The 14,362-nt window shown below is 43.6% G+C and overlaps 16 non-coding genes and 2 pseudogenes across 16 annotated transcripts; all 18 read left to right on the top strand.

Annotated features, from left to right (window-relative positions):
* Nucleotides 1-224: 224 nt before the first annotated feature.
* Nucleotides 225-343, top strand: LOC147266161 (5S ribosomal RNA). Its single transcript, XR_015114019.1, has one exon. It is a non-coding gene; the product is annotated as a 5S ribosomal RNA (ribosomal RNA).
* A 309-nt stretch (nucleotides 344-652) lies between these two features.
* LOC147266160 (5S ribosomal RNA) lies at nucleotides 653-771 on the top strand. Its single transcript, XR_015112971.1, has one exon. It is a non-coding gene; the product is annotated as a 5S ribosomal RNA (ribosomal RNA).
* A 309-nt stretch (nucleotides 772-1,080) lies between these two features.
* On the top strand, nucleotides 1,081-1,199 carry LOC147266159 (5S ribosomal RNA). Its single transcript, XR_015115028.1, has one exon. It is a non-coding gene; the product is annotated as a 5S ribosomal RNA (ribosomal RNA).
* Nucleotides 1,200-1,509: 310 nt separating this feature from the next.
* LOC147266158 (5S ribosomal RNA) lies at nucleotides 1,510-1,628 on the top strand. Its single transcript, XR_015115140.1, has one exon. It is a non-coding gene; the product is annotated as a 5S ribosomal RNA (ribosomal RNA).
* A 309-nt stretch (nucleotides 1,629-1,937) lies between these two features.
* Nucleotides 1,938-2,056, top strand: LOC147266157 (5S ribosomal RNA). The gene has a single exon (XR_015114018.1). It is a non-coding gene; the product is annotated as a 5S ribosomal RNA (ribosomal RNA).
* A 309-nt stretch (nucleotides 2,057-2,365) lies between these two features.
* LOC147266156 (5S ribosomal RNA) lies at nucleotides 2,366-2,484 on the top strand. Its single transcript, XR_015115403.1, has one exon. It is a non-coding gene; the product is annotated as a 5S ribosomal RNA (ribosomal RNA).
* Nucleotides 2,485-2,794: 310 nt separating this feature from the next.
* LOC147266155 (5S ribosomal RNA) lies at nucleotides 2,795-2,913 on the top strand. The gene has a single exon (XR_015114568.1). It is a non-coding gene; the product is annotated as a 5S ribosomal RNA (ribosomal RNA).
* A 309-nt stretch (nucleotides 2,914-3,222) lies between these two features.
* On the top strand, nucleotides 3,223-3,341 carry LOC147266154 (5S ribosomal RNA). Its single transcript, XR_015114017.1, has one exon. It is a non-coding gene; the product is annotated as a 5S ribosomal RNA (ribosomal RNA).
* Nucleotides 3,342-3,650: 309 nt separating this feature from the next.
* Nucleotides 3,651-3,769, top strand: LOC147266153 (5S ribosomal RNA). Its single transcript, XR_015114685.1, has one exon. It is a non-coding gene; the product is annotated as a 5S ribosomal RNA (ribosomal RNA).
* A 309-nt stretch (nucleotides 3,770-4,078) lies between these two features.
* On the top strand, nucleotides 4,079-4,197 carry LOC147266152 (5S ribosomal RNA; annotated as a pseudogene).
* A 309-nt stretch (nucleotides 4,198-4,506) lies between these two features.
* On the top strand, nucleotides 4,507-4,625 carry LOC147266151 (5S ribosomal RNA). The gene has a single exon (XR_015113595.1). It is a non-coding gene; the product is annotated as a 5S ribosomal RNA (ribosomal RNA).
* Nucleotides 4,626-4,934: 309 nt separating this feature from the next.
* LOC147266150 (5S ribosomal RNA) lies at nucleotides 4,935-5,053 on the top strand. Its single transcript, XR_015112918.1, has one exon. It is a non-coding gene; the product is annotated as a 5S ribosomal RNA (ribosomal RNA).
* Nucleotides 5,054-5,363: 310 nt separating this feature from the next.
* LOC147266149 (5S ribosomal RNA) lies at nucleotides 5,364-5,482 on the top strand. The gene has a single exon (XR_015114844.1). It is a non-coding gene; the product is annotated as a 5S ribosomal RNA (ribosomal RNA).
* Nucleotides 5,483-5,791: 309 nt separating this feature from the next.
* Nucleotides 5,792-5,910, top strand: LOC147266148 (5S ribosomal RNA). Its single transcript, XR_015114276.1, has one exon. It is a non-coding gene; the product is annotated as a 5S ribosomal RNA (ribosomal RNA).
* A 309-nt stretch (nucleotides 5,911-6,219) lies between these two features.
* Nucleotides 6,220-6,338, top strand: LOC147266147 (5S ribosomal RNA). The gene has a single exon (XR_015115601.1). It is a non-coding gene; the product is annotated as a 5S ribosomal RNA (ribosomal RNA).
* Nucleotides 6,339-6,647: 309 nt separating this feature from the next.
* LOC147266146 (5S ribosomal RNA) lies at nucleotides 6,648-6,766 on the top strand. The gene has a single exon (XR_015114799.1). It is a non-coding gene; the product is annotated as a 5S ribosomal RNA (ribosomal RNA).
* A 309-nt stretch (nucleotides 6,767-7,075) lies between these two features.
* LOC147266145 (5S ribosomal RNA) lies at nucleotides 7,076-7,194 on the top strand (annotated as a pseudogene).
* Nucleotides 7,195-7,504: 310 nt separating this feature from the next.
* Nucleotides 7,505-7,623, top strand: LOC147266144 (5S ribosomal RNA). The gene has a single exon (XR_015115044.1). It is a non-coding gene; the product is annotated as a 5S ribosomal RNA (ribosomal RNA).
* Nucleotides 7,624-14,362: the final 6,739 nt, after the last annotated feature.

The following is a 14,362-nucleotide window of genomic DNA, read 5'->3' as shown; positions in this document are numbered from 1 at the left end:
GCCCTCCACAGCTTTCGAATGGAATGTCATGCAGTGTGTAATTTGAAGTAGACAGATTGCAGATGCAGTACTTTTCTCTAGATGACATCAACATTTTTTTCTTTGTATTGACAGGACAACTATTTGGTGTGTAAAAAGACCGTGAGGCTGTTGCACATCACATTTTTTTTGAGGTTGTAAAGTGAGTGAAATGGATATAGAGCCCATGTGTGTGAGAGTCAAGGGCTTACGGCCATACCACTCTGAACACGCCCGATCTCGTCTGATCTCGGAAGCTTAGCAGGGTCGGGCCTGGTTAGTACTTGGATGGAAGACCGCCTGGGAATACCAGGTGCTGTAAGCTTTTTTGTTTCATTGTGAGGAAAGGGCCACTTTGAGTCTTTGGGGACCAGCATGAGCGAGCTTCCCTCACACACCTTTTCTTGAAGCGCCCTCTGCAGCTTTGGAATGGAATTTCATGCAGTGGTTAATTTGAAGAAGACAGATGGCAGATGCAGTACTTTTCTCTCGATGACATCAACATTCTTTTCTTTTATTGACAGGACACCGATTTGGCATGTGAAAAGACCCTGAGGCTGTTGCGCATCACTTTTTTTCTGAGGTTGTAAAGTGTGTGAAATGGATATAGAGCCCATGTGTGTGAGAGTCAAGAGCTTATGGCCATACCACTCTGAACACGCCCGATCTCGTCTGATCTCGGAAGCTAAGCAGGGTTGGGCCTGGTTAGTACTTGGATGGGAGACCGCCTGGGAATACCAGGTGCTGTAAGGTTTTTTGTTTCATTGTGAGGAAAGGGCAGCTTTGAGTGTTTTGGGACCAGCATGAGCGAGCTTCCCTCACACACCTTTTCTTGAAGCGCCCTCCACAGCTTTGGAATGGAATGTCATGCAGTGGTTAATTTGAAGTAGACAGATGGCAGATGCAGTACTTTTCTCTAGATGACATCAACATTCTTTTCTTTTATTGACAGGACACCGATTTGGCGTGTGAAAAGACCCTGAGGCTGTTGCGCATCACTTTTTTTCTGAGGTTGTAAATTGTGTGAAATGGATATAGAGCCCATGTGTGTCAGAGTCAAAGGCTTATGGCCATACTACTCTGAACACGCCCGATCCCTTCTGATCTCGGAAGCTAAGCAGGGTCGGGCCTTGTTAGTACTTGGATGGAAGACCGCCTGGGAATACCAGGTGCTGTAAGCTTTTTTATTTCTTTGTGAGGAAAGGGCAGCTTTTAGTCTTTGGGGACCAGCATGAGCGAGCTTCCCTCACACACCTTTTCTTGAAGTGCCCTCTGCAGCTTTCGAATGGAATGTCATGCAGTGTGTAATTTGAAGTAGACAGATTGCAGATGCAGTACTTTTCTCTAGATGACATCAACATTTTTTTCTTTGTATTGACAGGACAACTATTTGGTGTGTAAAAAGACCGTGAGGCTGTTGCACATCACATTTTTTTTGAGGTTGTAAAGTGAGTGAAATGGATTTCGAGCCCATGTGTATGAGAGTCAAGGGCTTACGGCCATACCACTCTGAACACGCCCGATCTCGTCTGATCTCGGAAGCTTAGCAGGGTCGGGCCTAGTTAGTACTTGGATGGAAGACCGCCTGGGAATACCAGGTGCTGTAAGCTTTTTTGTTTCATTGTGAGGAAAGGGCCGCTTTGAGTCTTTGGGGACCAGCATGAGCGAGCTTCCCTCACACACCTTTTCTTGAAGCGCCCTCTGCAGCTTTGGAATGGAATTTCATGCAGTGGTTAATTTGAAGAAGACAGATGGCAGATGCAGTACTTTTCTCTCGATGACATCAACATTCTTTTCTTTTATTGACAGGACAACTATTTGGTGTGTAAAAAGACCGTGAGGCTGTTGCACATCACATTTTTTTTGCGGTTGTAAAGTGAGTGAAATGGATATAGAGCCCATGTGTGTGAGAGTCAAGGGCTTACGGCCATACCACTCTGAACACGCCCGATCTCGTCTGATCTCGGAAGCTTAGCAGGGTCGGGCCTGGTTAGTACTTGGATGGAAGACCGCCTGGGAATACCAGGTGCTGTAAGCTTTTTTGTTTCATTGTGAGGAAAGGGCAGCTTTGAGTCTTTGGGGACCAGCATGGGCGAGCTTCCCTCACACACCTTTTCTTGAAGCGCCCTCTGCAGCTTTGGAATGGAATTTCATGCAGTGGTTAATTTGAAGAAGACAGATGGCAGATGCAGTACTTTTCTCTAGATGACATCAACATTCTTTTCTTTTACTGACAGGACACCGATTTGGCGTGTGAAAAGACCCTGAGGCTGGTGGGCATCACTTTTTTTCTGAGGTTGTAAAGTGTGTGAAACGGATATAGAGCCCATGTTTGTAAGAGTCAAGGGCTTACGGCCATACCACTCTGAACACGCCCGATCTTGTCTGATCTTGGAAGCTAAGCAGGGTCGGTCCTGGTTAGTACTTGGATGGAAGACCGCCTGGGAATACCAGGTGCTGTAAGCCTTTTTGTTTCTTTGTGAGGAAAGGGCAGCTTTGAGTCTTTGGGGACCAGCATGAGCGAGCTTCCCTCACACACCTTTTCTTGAAATGCCCTCCACAGCTTTCGAATGGAATGTCATGCAGTGTGTAATTTGAAGTAGACAGATTGCAGATGCAGTACTTTTCTCTAGATGACATCAACATTTTTTTCTTTGTATTGACAGGACAACTATTTGGTGTGTAAAAAGACCGTGAGGCTGTTGCACATCACATTTTTTTTGAGGTTGTAAAGTGAGTGAAATGGATATAGAGCCCATGTGTGTGAGAGTCAAGGGCTTACGGCCATACCACTCTGAACACGCCCGATCTCGTCTGATCTCGGAAGCTTAGCAGGGTCGGGCCTGGTTAGTACTTGGATGGAAGACCGCCTGGGAATATCAGGTGCTGTAAGCTTTTTTGTTTCATTGTGAGGAAAGGGCCACTTTGAGTCTTTGGGGACCAGCATGAGCGAGCTTCCCTCACACACCTTTTCTTGAAGCGCCCTCTGCAGCTTTGGAATGGAATTTCATGCAGTGGTTAATTTGAAGAAGACAGATGGCAGATGCAGTACTTTTCTCTCGATGACATCAACATTCTTTTCTTTTATTGACAGGACAACTATTTGGTGTGTAAAAAGACCGTGAGGCTGTTGCACATCACATTTTTTTTGAGGTTGTAAAGTGAGTGAAATGGATATAGAGCCCATGTGTGTGAGAGTCAAGGGCTTACGGCCATACCACTCTGAACACGCCCGATCTCGTCTGATCTCGGAAGCTTAGCAGGGTCGGGCCTGGTTAGTACTTGGATGGAAGACCGCCTGGGAATACCAGGTGCTGTAAGCTTTTTTGTTTCATTGTGAGGAAAGGGCAGCTTTGAGTCTTTGGGGACCAGCATGGGCGAGCTTCCCTCACACACCTTTTCTTGAAGCGCCCTCTGCAGCTTTGGAATGGAATTTCATGCAGTGGTTAATTTGAAGAAGACAGATGGCAGATGCAGTACTTTTCTCTAGATGACATCAACATTCTTTTCTTTTACTGACAGGACACCGATTTGGCGTGTGAAAAGACCCTGAGGCTGTTGGGCATCACTTTTTTTCTGAGGTTGTAAAGTGTGTGAAACGGATATAGAGCCCATGTGTGTAAGAGTCAAGGGCTTACGGCCATACCACTCTGAACACGCCCGATCTTGTCTGATCTTGGAAGCTAAGCAGGGTTGGGCCTGGTTAGTACTTGGAGGGGAGACCGCCTGGGAATACCAGGTGCTGTAAGCTTTTTTGTTTCATTGTGAGGAAAGGGCAGCTTTGAATTTTTGGGGACCAGCATGAGCGAGCTTCCCTCACACACCTTTTCTTGAAGCGCCCTCCACAGCTTTGGAATGGAATGTCATGCAGTGTGTAATTTGAAGTAGACAGATGGCAGATGCAGTACTTTTCTCTAGATGACATCAACATTTTTTTCTTTTATTGACAGGACAACTATTTGGTGTGTAAAAAGACCGTGAGGCTGTTCCACATCACATTTTTTTTGAGGTTTTAAAGTGAGTGAAATGGATATAGAGCCCATGTGTGTGAGAGTCAAGGGCTTACGGCCATACCCCTCTGAACACGCCCGATCTCGTCTGATCTCGGAAGCTTAGCAGGGTCAGGCCTGGTTAGTACTTGGATGGAAGGCCGCCTGGGAATACCAGGTGCTGTAAGCTTTTTTGTTTCATTGTGAGGAAAGGGCCGCTTTGAGTCTTTGGGGACCAGCATGAGCGAGCTTCCCTCACACACTTTTTCTTGAAGCGCCCTCCACAGCTTTGGAATGGAATTTCATGCAGTGGTTAATTTGAAGAAGACAGATGGCAGATGCAGTACTTTTCTCTCGATGACATCAACATTCTTTTCTTTTATTGACAGGACACGTATTTGGCGTGTGAAAAGACCCTGAGGCTGTTGCGCATCACTTTTTTGCTGAGGTTGTAAATTGTGTGAAATGGATATAGAGCCCATGTGTGTCAGAGTCAAGGGCTTACGGCCATACCACTCTGAACACGCCCGATCTCGTCTGATCTCGGAAGCTAAGCATGGTCGGGCCTGGTTAGTACTTGGATGGAAGACCGCCTGGGAATACCAGGTGCTGTAAGCATTTTTATTTCTTTGTGAGGAAAGGGCAGCTTTGAGTCTTTGGGGACCAGCATGAGCGAGCTTCCCTCACACACCTTTTCTTGAAGCGCCCTCCACAGCTTTGGAATGGAATGTCATGCAGTGGTTAATTTGAAGTAGACAGATGGCAGATGCAGTACTTTTCTCTAGATGACATCAACATTCTTTTCTTTTATTGACAGGACACCTATTTGGCGTGTGAAAAGACCCTGAGGCTGTTGCGCTTCACTTTTTTTCTGAGGTTGTAAAGTGAGTGAAATGGATATAGAGCCCATGTGTGTAAGAGTCAAGGGCTTATGGCCATACCACTCTGAACACGCCTGATCTCGTCTGATCTCGGAAGCTAAGCAGGGTCGGGCCTGGTTAGTACTTGGATGGGAGACCGCCTGGGAATACCAGGTGCTGTAAGCTTTTTTGTTTCATTGTGAGGAAAGGGCAGCTTTGAGTGTTTGGGGACCAGCATGAGCGAGCTTCCCTCACACACCTTTTCTTGAAGCGCCCTCCACAGCTTTCGAATGGAATGTCATGCAGTGTGTAATTTGAAGTAGACAGATTGCAGATGCAGTACTTTTCTCTAGATGACATCAACATTTTTTTCTTTATATTGACAGGACAACTATTTGGTGTGTAAAAAGACCGTGAGGCTGTTGCACATCACATTTTTTTTGAGGTTGTAAAGTGAGTGAAATGGATATAGAGCCCAAGTGTGTGAGAGTCAAGGGCTTACAACCATACCACTCTGAACACGCCCGATCTCGTCTGATCTCGGAAGCTAAGCAGGGTCTGGCCTGGTTAGTACTTGGATGGGAGACCGCCTGGGAATACCAGGTGCTGTAAGCTTTTTTGTTTCATTGTGAGGAAAGGGCAGCTTTGAGTCTTTGGGGACCAGCATGAGCGAGCTTCCCTCACACACCTTTTCTTGAAGCGCCCTCTGCAGCTTTGGAATGGAATTTCATGCAGTGGTTAATTTGAAGAAGACAGATGGCAGATGCAGTACTTTTCTCTCGATGACATCAACATTCTTTTGTTGTATTGACAGGACACCGATTTGGCGTGTGAAAAGACCCTGAGGCTGTTGCGCATCACTTTTTTTCTGAGGTTGTAAAGTGTGTGAAATGGATATAGAGCCCATGTGTGTGAGAGTCAAGGGCTTACGGCCATACCACTCTGAACACGCCCGATCTCGTCTGATCTCGGAAGCTTAGCAGGGTCGGGCCTGGTTAGTACTTGGATGGGAGACCGCCTGGGAATACCAGGTGCTGTATGCTTTTTTGTTTCATTGTGAGGAAAGGGCCGCTTTGAGACTTCGGGGACCAGCAGGAGCGAGCTTCCCTCACACACCTTTTCTTGAAGGGCCCTCTGCAGCTTTGGAATGGAATTTCATGCAGTGGTTAATTTGAAGAAGACAGATGGCAGATGCAGTACTTTTCTCTCGATGACATCAACATTCTTTTGTTTTATTGACAGGACACCTATTTGGCGTGTGAAAAGACCCTGAGGCTGTTGCGCATCACTTTTTTTCTGAGGTTGTAAAGTGTGTGAAATGGATATAGAGCCCATGTGTGTAAGAGTCAAGGGCTTACGGCCATACCACTCTGAACACGCCTGATCTCGTCTGATCTCGGAAGCTAAGCAGGGTCGGGCCTGGTTAGTACTTGGATGGGAGACCGCCTGGGAATACCAGGTGCTGTAAGCTTTTTTGTTTCATTGTGAGGAAAGGGCAGCTTTGAGTGTTTGGGGACCAGCATGAGCGAGCTTCCCTCACACACCTTTTCTTGAAGCGCCCTACACAGCTTTGGAATGGAATGTCATGCAGTGGTTAATTTGAAGTAGACAGATGGCAGATGCAGTACTTTTCTCTAGATGACATCAACATTCTTTTCTTTTATTGACAGGACACCGATTTGGCGTGTGAAAAGACCCTGAGGCTGTTGCACATCACATTTTTTTTGAGGTTGTAAAGTGAGTGAAATGGATATAGAGCCCATGTGTGTGAGAGTCAAGGGCTTACGGCCATACCACTCTGAACACGCCCGATCTCGTCTGATCTCGGAAGCTTACCAGGGTCGGGCCTGGTTAGTACTTGGATGGAAGACCGCCTGGGAATACCAGGTGCTGTAAGCTTTTTTGTTTCATTGTGAGGAAAGGGCCGCTTTGAGACTTTGGGGACCAGCATGAGCGAGCTTCCCTCACACACCTTTTCTTGAAGCGCCCTCCACAGCTTTGGAATGGAATGTCATGCAGTGGTTAATTTGAAGAAGACAGATGGCAGATGCAGTACTTTTCTCTAGATGACATCAACATTCTTTTCTTTTATTGACAGGACACCGATTTGGCGTGTGAAAAGACCCTGAGGCTGTTGCGCATCACTTTTTTTCTGAGGTTGTAAATTGTGTGAAATGGATATAGAGCCCATGTGTGTCAGAGTCAAAGGCTTATGGCCATACTACTCTGAACACGCCCGATCTCGTCTGATCTCGTAAGCTAAGCAGGGTCGGGCCTGGTTAGTACTTGGATGGAAGACTGCCTGCGAATACCAGGTGCTGTAAGCTTTTTTGTTTCATTGTGAGGAAAGGGCAGCTTTGAGTGTTTGGGGACCAGCATGAGCGAACTTCCCTCACACACCTTTTCTTGAAGCGCCCTCCACAGCTTTCGAATGGAATGTCATGCAGTGTGTAATTTGAAGTAGACAGATTGCAGATGCAGTACTTTTCTCTAGATGACATCAACATTCTTTTCTTTGTATTGACAGGACAACTATTTGGTGTGTAAAAAGTCCGTGAGGCTGTTGCACATCACATTTTTTTTGAGGTTGTAAAGTGAGTGAAATGGATATAGAGCCCATGTGTGTGAGAGTCAAGGGCTTACGGCCATACCACTCTGAACAAGCCCGATCTCGTCTGATCTCGGAAGCTTAGCAGGGTCGGGCCTGGTTAGTACTTGGATGGAAGACCGCCTGGGAATACCAGGTGCTGTAAGCTTTTTTGTTTCATTGTGAGGAAAGGGCCGCTTTGAGACTTTGGGGACCAGCATGAGCGAGCTTCCCTCACACACCTTTTCTTGAAGGGCCCTCTGCAGCTTTGGAATGGAATTTCATGCAGTGGTTAATTTGAAGAAGACAGATGGCAGATGCAGTACTTTTCTCTCGATGACATCAACATTCTTTTCTTTTATTGACAGGACACCGATTTGGCGTGTGAAAAGACCCTGAGGCTGTTGCGCATCACTTTTTTTCTGAGGTTGTAAAGTGTGTGAAATGGATATAGAGCCCATGTGTGTGAGAGTCAAGAGCTTACGGCCATACCACTCTGAACACGCATGTGCCAATCAGACGGTACGCTGACAGCACGACACACGGAGGTCGCGGACTCCGCTTTTCCCATTTCTTTCGTTTTTTTCAGCCTTTTTCATTGTTCTTCCTTATTTTCCGTGCATTTTTGGTTCGTTTTTAGAGTGAACATTTTTTCCCCCCGACAGTTTTTATACTGATCGGGGGAGGTCAATTTGAGTTTTTTTTTTCCTAATGGAAAACTTTCGGACGGACCAAATGGATTTGAACTCTGCAAACGGATTTCAGATTACGAGCATGGAAAACGGACTTGACATAAACGCACAAACAGGTGAAGAAAATGAAAAATGGTTGCTTGTTAAAAGAAACAATCAGAAACGAAACATGAAGAAGTCGGAAGGAAAACTGCCGGAGGGAAATGCGAGAGCGGCTTCCGCAGCGACAGCGGGGGAAAGACGGCTAGCAGTGGCTGATTCAGAGGAGATGTGTGGAAGGAGCGCTGGAGCCGGTCCACAGGCAACGAGAGCTGGTGGCCTGAAGAACAGAGCTGAAGACGTGGTTCCGAGAAGACCTGGGCAGCGAGGAGCTACTGGAGAGGCGACGGAGAGTGAGAGAGAATTGGCGGCGGAAAGAGACGCGGCGTCTGGTGGGGAAAGGCAGCTGCAGCAGCGACATGGAGCGGCGAAATCTGCGGGTGGCGACCACAAGTATGACAGAGAACTGACGGTCAGTGTCGAGGTAACTGGGCAGGATGAAGTCCCAGTTCTCGAATTAATGAGATGCATAAGAGCACTGTGTGGAGGTTTAATAGCCTGTAGGGCGACAGGGCCGCAGAAATATGAAATTACCATGTCACACATCAAAGGGAAAGAGAGAATCCTAGATGGTTTCAAAATTGGGGACAACACAGTGCATGTCAAAGATCTGTGTAATGATGAACTCATGGTTTCTTTTTTAAGCTTACCAGCTTACATCAGAGATGAGGAAATTTTACAAAAGCTAGAAGGGTGGGGAGTCTCAGCTGCATCAACTATGAGGAGGAGGATGTGGCCGGGTACGCAAATTGCTGATGGGACGCGGTTTCTCAAAGTAAAATTTACAGACAAGGTCCAATCTCTGCCTTATTCAGCACGGTTTGACACAGCAATAGGACCGGAATATTTCAGGGTCATACATGATAGGCAGGCTAGGGTGTGTAGGATGTGCCTCCAGCCGGGGCACATCCTAAGGGACTGTCCTGAGTTCTCCTGCCATAAGTGTGGTGTCCAGGGGCATTATGCAAGGGAGTGCAACAGGAAACCTAATAAGATACAGAAATGTGAGGTGTGTTGGAACAAAATTGATGAATGTAATTGTAATTATAGTGATGAGGATATTGTGGTGGAATCTGGATCTGAGGAGCTGTACAGTGAGATGGAAGGTTTAAGTGAGGGAGGAACGGAGGATGAGGAGGAAGATGACGAGGTGGGTAGTGGCGCCGCCAAGCAGGCTGCTGGTGAGGGTTACGCCCCTCAGAGAACCCAGAGCCCTCCTAAAGTGGTGCAGAGCCCAGGCACAAGGCTTGGTTCAAGTCTGAATGACATGAGCACTGACTCAGGCCCACAGCAGAGAGGAAAGGATGGAGGAGGAAACGGGTCCGAAAAGGAGCCGGAGCCTTCTCAACTCCTGGAATCAATGGAGGTGGGGGATACCCCAAGAGAATTGCAGCCGGCGGCAGCCACATCCACCAGGGTACCTACCTTAAATGTGCCCTCCACCTTCCCTCCTCAGAGTAGATCAAACAGTGACTCGGAAATGGACTTTGCCACAATCAAAAATATTCGGAAAAAGCACACCTCAATAAAAGATGCTGCGATGAAGAAAAAACAGAAGAAAGAAGGTGGGAGAGGTAAAAAATCTTGAGGGAAAATTGGCTGTTTAAAGGTTTTTTTTGGTCTGACCATGTTTCTGCTGCACTCCCTTAATGTCAATGGACTCCGCACTTATGGCAGGATGACCGCCATTTTACTTAAAAGCAAGTGTGACATTCTCTGCTTACAGGAGACAAGGTGGGAAGGGGATAGCGTGGCGGCAGCAAGCAAAATGTGGGAAGGAGATGTCTTTTTTAGCAACGGCACAAGTAAATCTTGTGGCGTAGCTATTTTAGTAAAAAAGACTATAAGTACCAATAGCAAGTTAATATATCATGACAAGAAAGGTAGAATACTTATTATAGATGTTTGCATAAACAATAGAACATACAGAATTGTTAACATATATGCCAGTAACTGTGAAAAGGAAAGGAAAATGTTTCTAAATAGTATAAGCAGATGGATAGATCATAGAACCATAATAATAGGAGATTTCAATATCGCATTAACTAAGGATGATATATCAATTAACAATGTATACAAGAATGACACAAGCAGAACTGAGCTATATAATTTAATGAATATTCACAATTTGACAGATGTATGGAGAATTCACAACCCATTCAAGAAAGAGTACTCCAGAAGACAGGTTGTGCAGGGAAAAATGAAACAAGCCAGAATAGATTTATGTCTAGCGGCCCCTGAAGCAACAAAACAGATCAATAAAATACAATATAATTATAACGCATGGAGTGATCACGCAACAATTGAGTGTTACTTGGGTGCTGCAGGAGGTTTCGGGGGGGAGGTACCTGGTGCCTCAACTCCAGCCTCCTGGCAGATTCAACTTACGTTAAAAAAATCACAAAACTGCTTGATTATGCAAAAATTGAAATGAAAATAGAAAATAATTTTATAGAAAAGTGGGAAATTCTAAAGCAAAGAATTAAAAGAAGTAGTATAAATTATAGTAAAGAGAAAAAGTGGAGAGAGGAGCTGGAAGAAAATCGACTAAGAAAATTAATCAATCATGAAATAGCATTATTTGATAAAGAACCTAACAGAAACACAGAAAACTATGAATTATATAAAGCAAAACTAGGAAACATAGAAAAAATAAAATGCAGAGGTGCAATGATAAGAAGCAGAGTTAAAAATTCAGTAGAAGGAGAAAAATGCACCGCATATTTTTTGGGGCTCAAAAAGCAAAAACAAAACAAAACTATAATAGAAAAAATCAACGATATAACTGGAAAAGAATATGACGATCAAGAAAATATACTAAGAGTAACTACAGAGTTTTATAAAGAATTATTTGATAATGGATATAGCAATAGCGAAGAGGTAGACAAGTTGTTATCAAATATCCAAACTAGTATTTCAGTGGAGGATAAGGAATGGTCTGATGCACAAATTACTATTAATGAGATAAAGACGGCAATAGATAGCTTAAATAAAAACAAAAGTCCAGGGGTAGATGGTTTAACAGCAGAATTTTATATTTGTTTCAAAGAGCAGATAGCTCCCCTGTTGCTGTCATTGTACCACTCAATGGAACGGGAACAGAGAACATCCAATACATTCACTGCAGGAATAATTTCACTTATCTACAAAAATAAAGGTTCAAAACAGGATATAACAAACTATAGACCAATAAGTTTACTCAATACAGATTACAAGATACTGACCAAAACACTGGCAAACAGGCTTAAACTTACAATAGGAACCATTATTGGTAATACACAGGCATACGGCATACCAGATAGAGACATCATAGATACGATCCTTACAATAAAGGATACCGTCAGGACAATGGCAGCACAGGGGGGGTATCTGCTCGGAATTGATTTGGAGAAAGCATTCGACAGAGTAGAACATCTTTTCTTATATAAAACTTTAAAAAGATTTGGATACGGTGAAGGCTTTATTAGATGGATTAAATTATTATATGATAACGCATACAGTCAAATAAAGATAAATGGACAACTAACAGAAAAGATCAAATTAAAAAGATCGGTAAGGCAAGGATGCCCGCTTTCGGCTCTTTTATACAGTATTGTTGCTGAGCCACTAGCTTTAAGTATAATGAATGATAAGAATATTATAGGTATAAAAACTTATAGAGACAAAGTCGTTAAAATAGCACAATTTGCGGATGATATCAATATAATGTTTAAAAATGAAGAAAATTTAAATTATATTATAAAACATCTAGAAAGATATGAAAAAGCATCAGGAGCTAAGGTTAACAGAAATAAGTCAGAAATGATGGAATTCGGTAAAAATAGTTTAAAAAATAATTGGGGTTTTAGCACTAAAGAATACAGGAAAATACTGGGTGTATACATTGGTAAAAATGAAGGGGAAGCCAGGGACTTAGGGTGGAGAGAACTTGTAAAAAAGGTAGAAAATACACTTAATTTATGGAGAAGTAGGGGTTTAAGCCTGAGAGGAAAGGTAATTGTCATCAATGCCTTAATACTGTCAAAAATTAATCATGTTTTGGGGGCCTGTGAGCTACCGCAGTGGGCACTAAATTCGCTCAATGAAGCGATCTCCTCCTTCCTTTGGAGGGGAAAGGGAAATTCGATCGCTCATCGGGTGATAATTGCTAATAAAAGGGAGGGGGGATTAGGACTAATTGACATCAGTGCAAAAAAAGATGCACTCAGGGCCAAATTAGTTAGAAATTTTCTCGATTCGAACAGGCAGTACCCCTGGGAGGACACAATGGCGGGCTACCTGGCTGAGTACGGGGAGGGGGAGAAACTCCCTCTTTATCACCTCCTTCCTGGGAAAAGCCATGGCTCGCTACCGATGTTCTACCAGGAGGTGCTAGAGGCATGGGGCAAATTCCTGCCCCACCTCAGGCCTAAGTGCAGTCAGAAAAGTCATGTGCTGCAGTTACCTTTTCTCGAAAGCACCTTTTTCACACACAATGGTAGGACACTTAAATGCAGGGCACTTCAGCAACATAATATAACAAGGGTCGGTCAAGTGGTGGGGGAAAGGGGTCTGTTCAGTCTCAGGAAAGTCACAACCCAACTCAAAAAAACAGGGACACCGTGCAGAAAGGATTACCTAAATGGACTAGGTAACAAAATCAACAGAAACATAACCTCACTGTGGAGAAACTTAATCATCACGGACAAATCGAGAGCAGACCCCGAACTCCCACCGCTTGAGCTTGTCACACAGTACACAGGGAAAGAGCTGTCACAGGTGAAAACAAAGGACTGGTACACCATAGGGATTAACTCAATTAAACGCACTCCAAAAGCAGAAAAACACTGGGCACAATTATTCAAGGGAATACCGATAGGAAAAATCTGGCAAAACCTTAACATACCTTACATGGACAGCAATACTTTCAAGCTAGAATTCAATATCAGACACAGGAGTATTTTCACAGGAATCAAATTACACCAGATTAATAAGGAAAACTACAGTAGGACATGCCAAATCTGCAATAAAGAACCGGAAGACCAGGAGCATCTATTCATCAACTGCAAGGAATCGGATAAATTCAGGAATTTCATAAGGATGCTACTGCAAGAGCACTGCAATTTCAGTTTGACCGATGAAACACTATGGACATGGACTCTTCTCTTTGGTACAACACTGAAACAAAAGGATCAGAACAGGACTCTCATAAATACCATACTCACTTTTGCAAAAAAATCAATATGGACAACTAGAAACTACGCTCTCTATGAAAAGAAGAAAATAAACATATTTGGGGTTTTTTACACAACACTCTTGACGCACCTACAAATCTTACATGACATGGACAAGGATATTTTTGAAAACACTTTCTGCAGGAAAAACACATTTTTCAACATAGCAAATGGCAAAATTGAAATAAACAAGATTGACAATGGTATGTTTTCTCTTCAAATTCCCAGCTAAGTAGTCTCTTTTTTTTTATAAAGCAAAGTATTTTTCAAATTTAATAAAGGGGTGAGCAAATTGGGTGGTTTATGTTTTTGGTGTGTTTAACATTTCATTTTGATAAAATTTCATTAAAAAAAAAAAATTTGTGTGTGTGACACTTCACGACAGGAATTTGTTCTTTTTAGTCCCATGAGTTTTTTTTGTCTCTCTTTAATTTTTATTTATTTTTTTTGGAATGACCTGCATTGCTCCAGTGGCTGTAGGCACATAGTGTTGGTTTATTTGTCTAAATTTAACTTAATTTTAAAAAAAAAACAAAAAACAAAAAAAAAACAAAAAAAACTCTGATGGTGTTTTCATCAAGTTCGAGGTGTATCAAGGGTGGGGGTTTTTTTTGGTAAGATTTCTTTCCTGAAGGAATTTATTTTTTATGTAATTGTTAAATTTTGTCATGTAAATAAGAATGTACAGTTGGTAAAAATGTATGATGTATTTTTGACAAAAAAAGACAAAAAAAAAAACACGCCCGATCTCGTCTGATCTCGGAAGCTAAGCAGGGTTGGGCCTGGTTAGTACTTGGATGGGAGACCGCCTGGGAATACCAGGTGCTGTAAGCTTTTTTGTTTCATTGTGAGGAAAGGGCAGCTTTGAGTGTTTGGGGACCAGCATGAGCGAGCTTCCCTCACA

This window comes from Aulostomus chinensis, chromosome 4 (assembly GCF_037954235.1).
Source record: "Aulostomus chinensis isolate RoL2024-O1b breed Wild chromosome 4, RoL_Achi_v1.0, whole genome shotgun sequence".
Classification (NCBI taxonomy): domain Eukaryota; kingdom Metazoa; phylum Chordata; class Actinopteri; order Syngnathiformes; family Aulostomidae; genus Aulostomus; species Aulostomus chinensis.
Note: the sequence above shows the minus strand (reverse complement) of the source record. Positions and strands in the feature narration are given on the sequence as shown.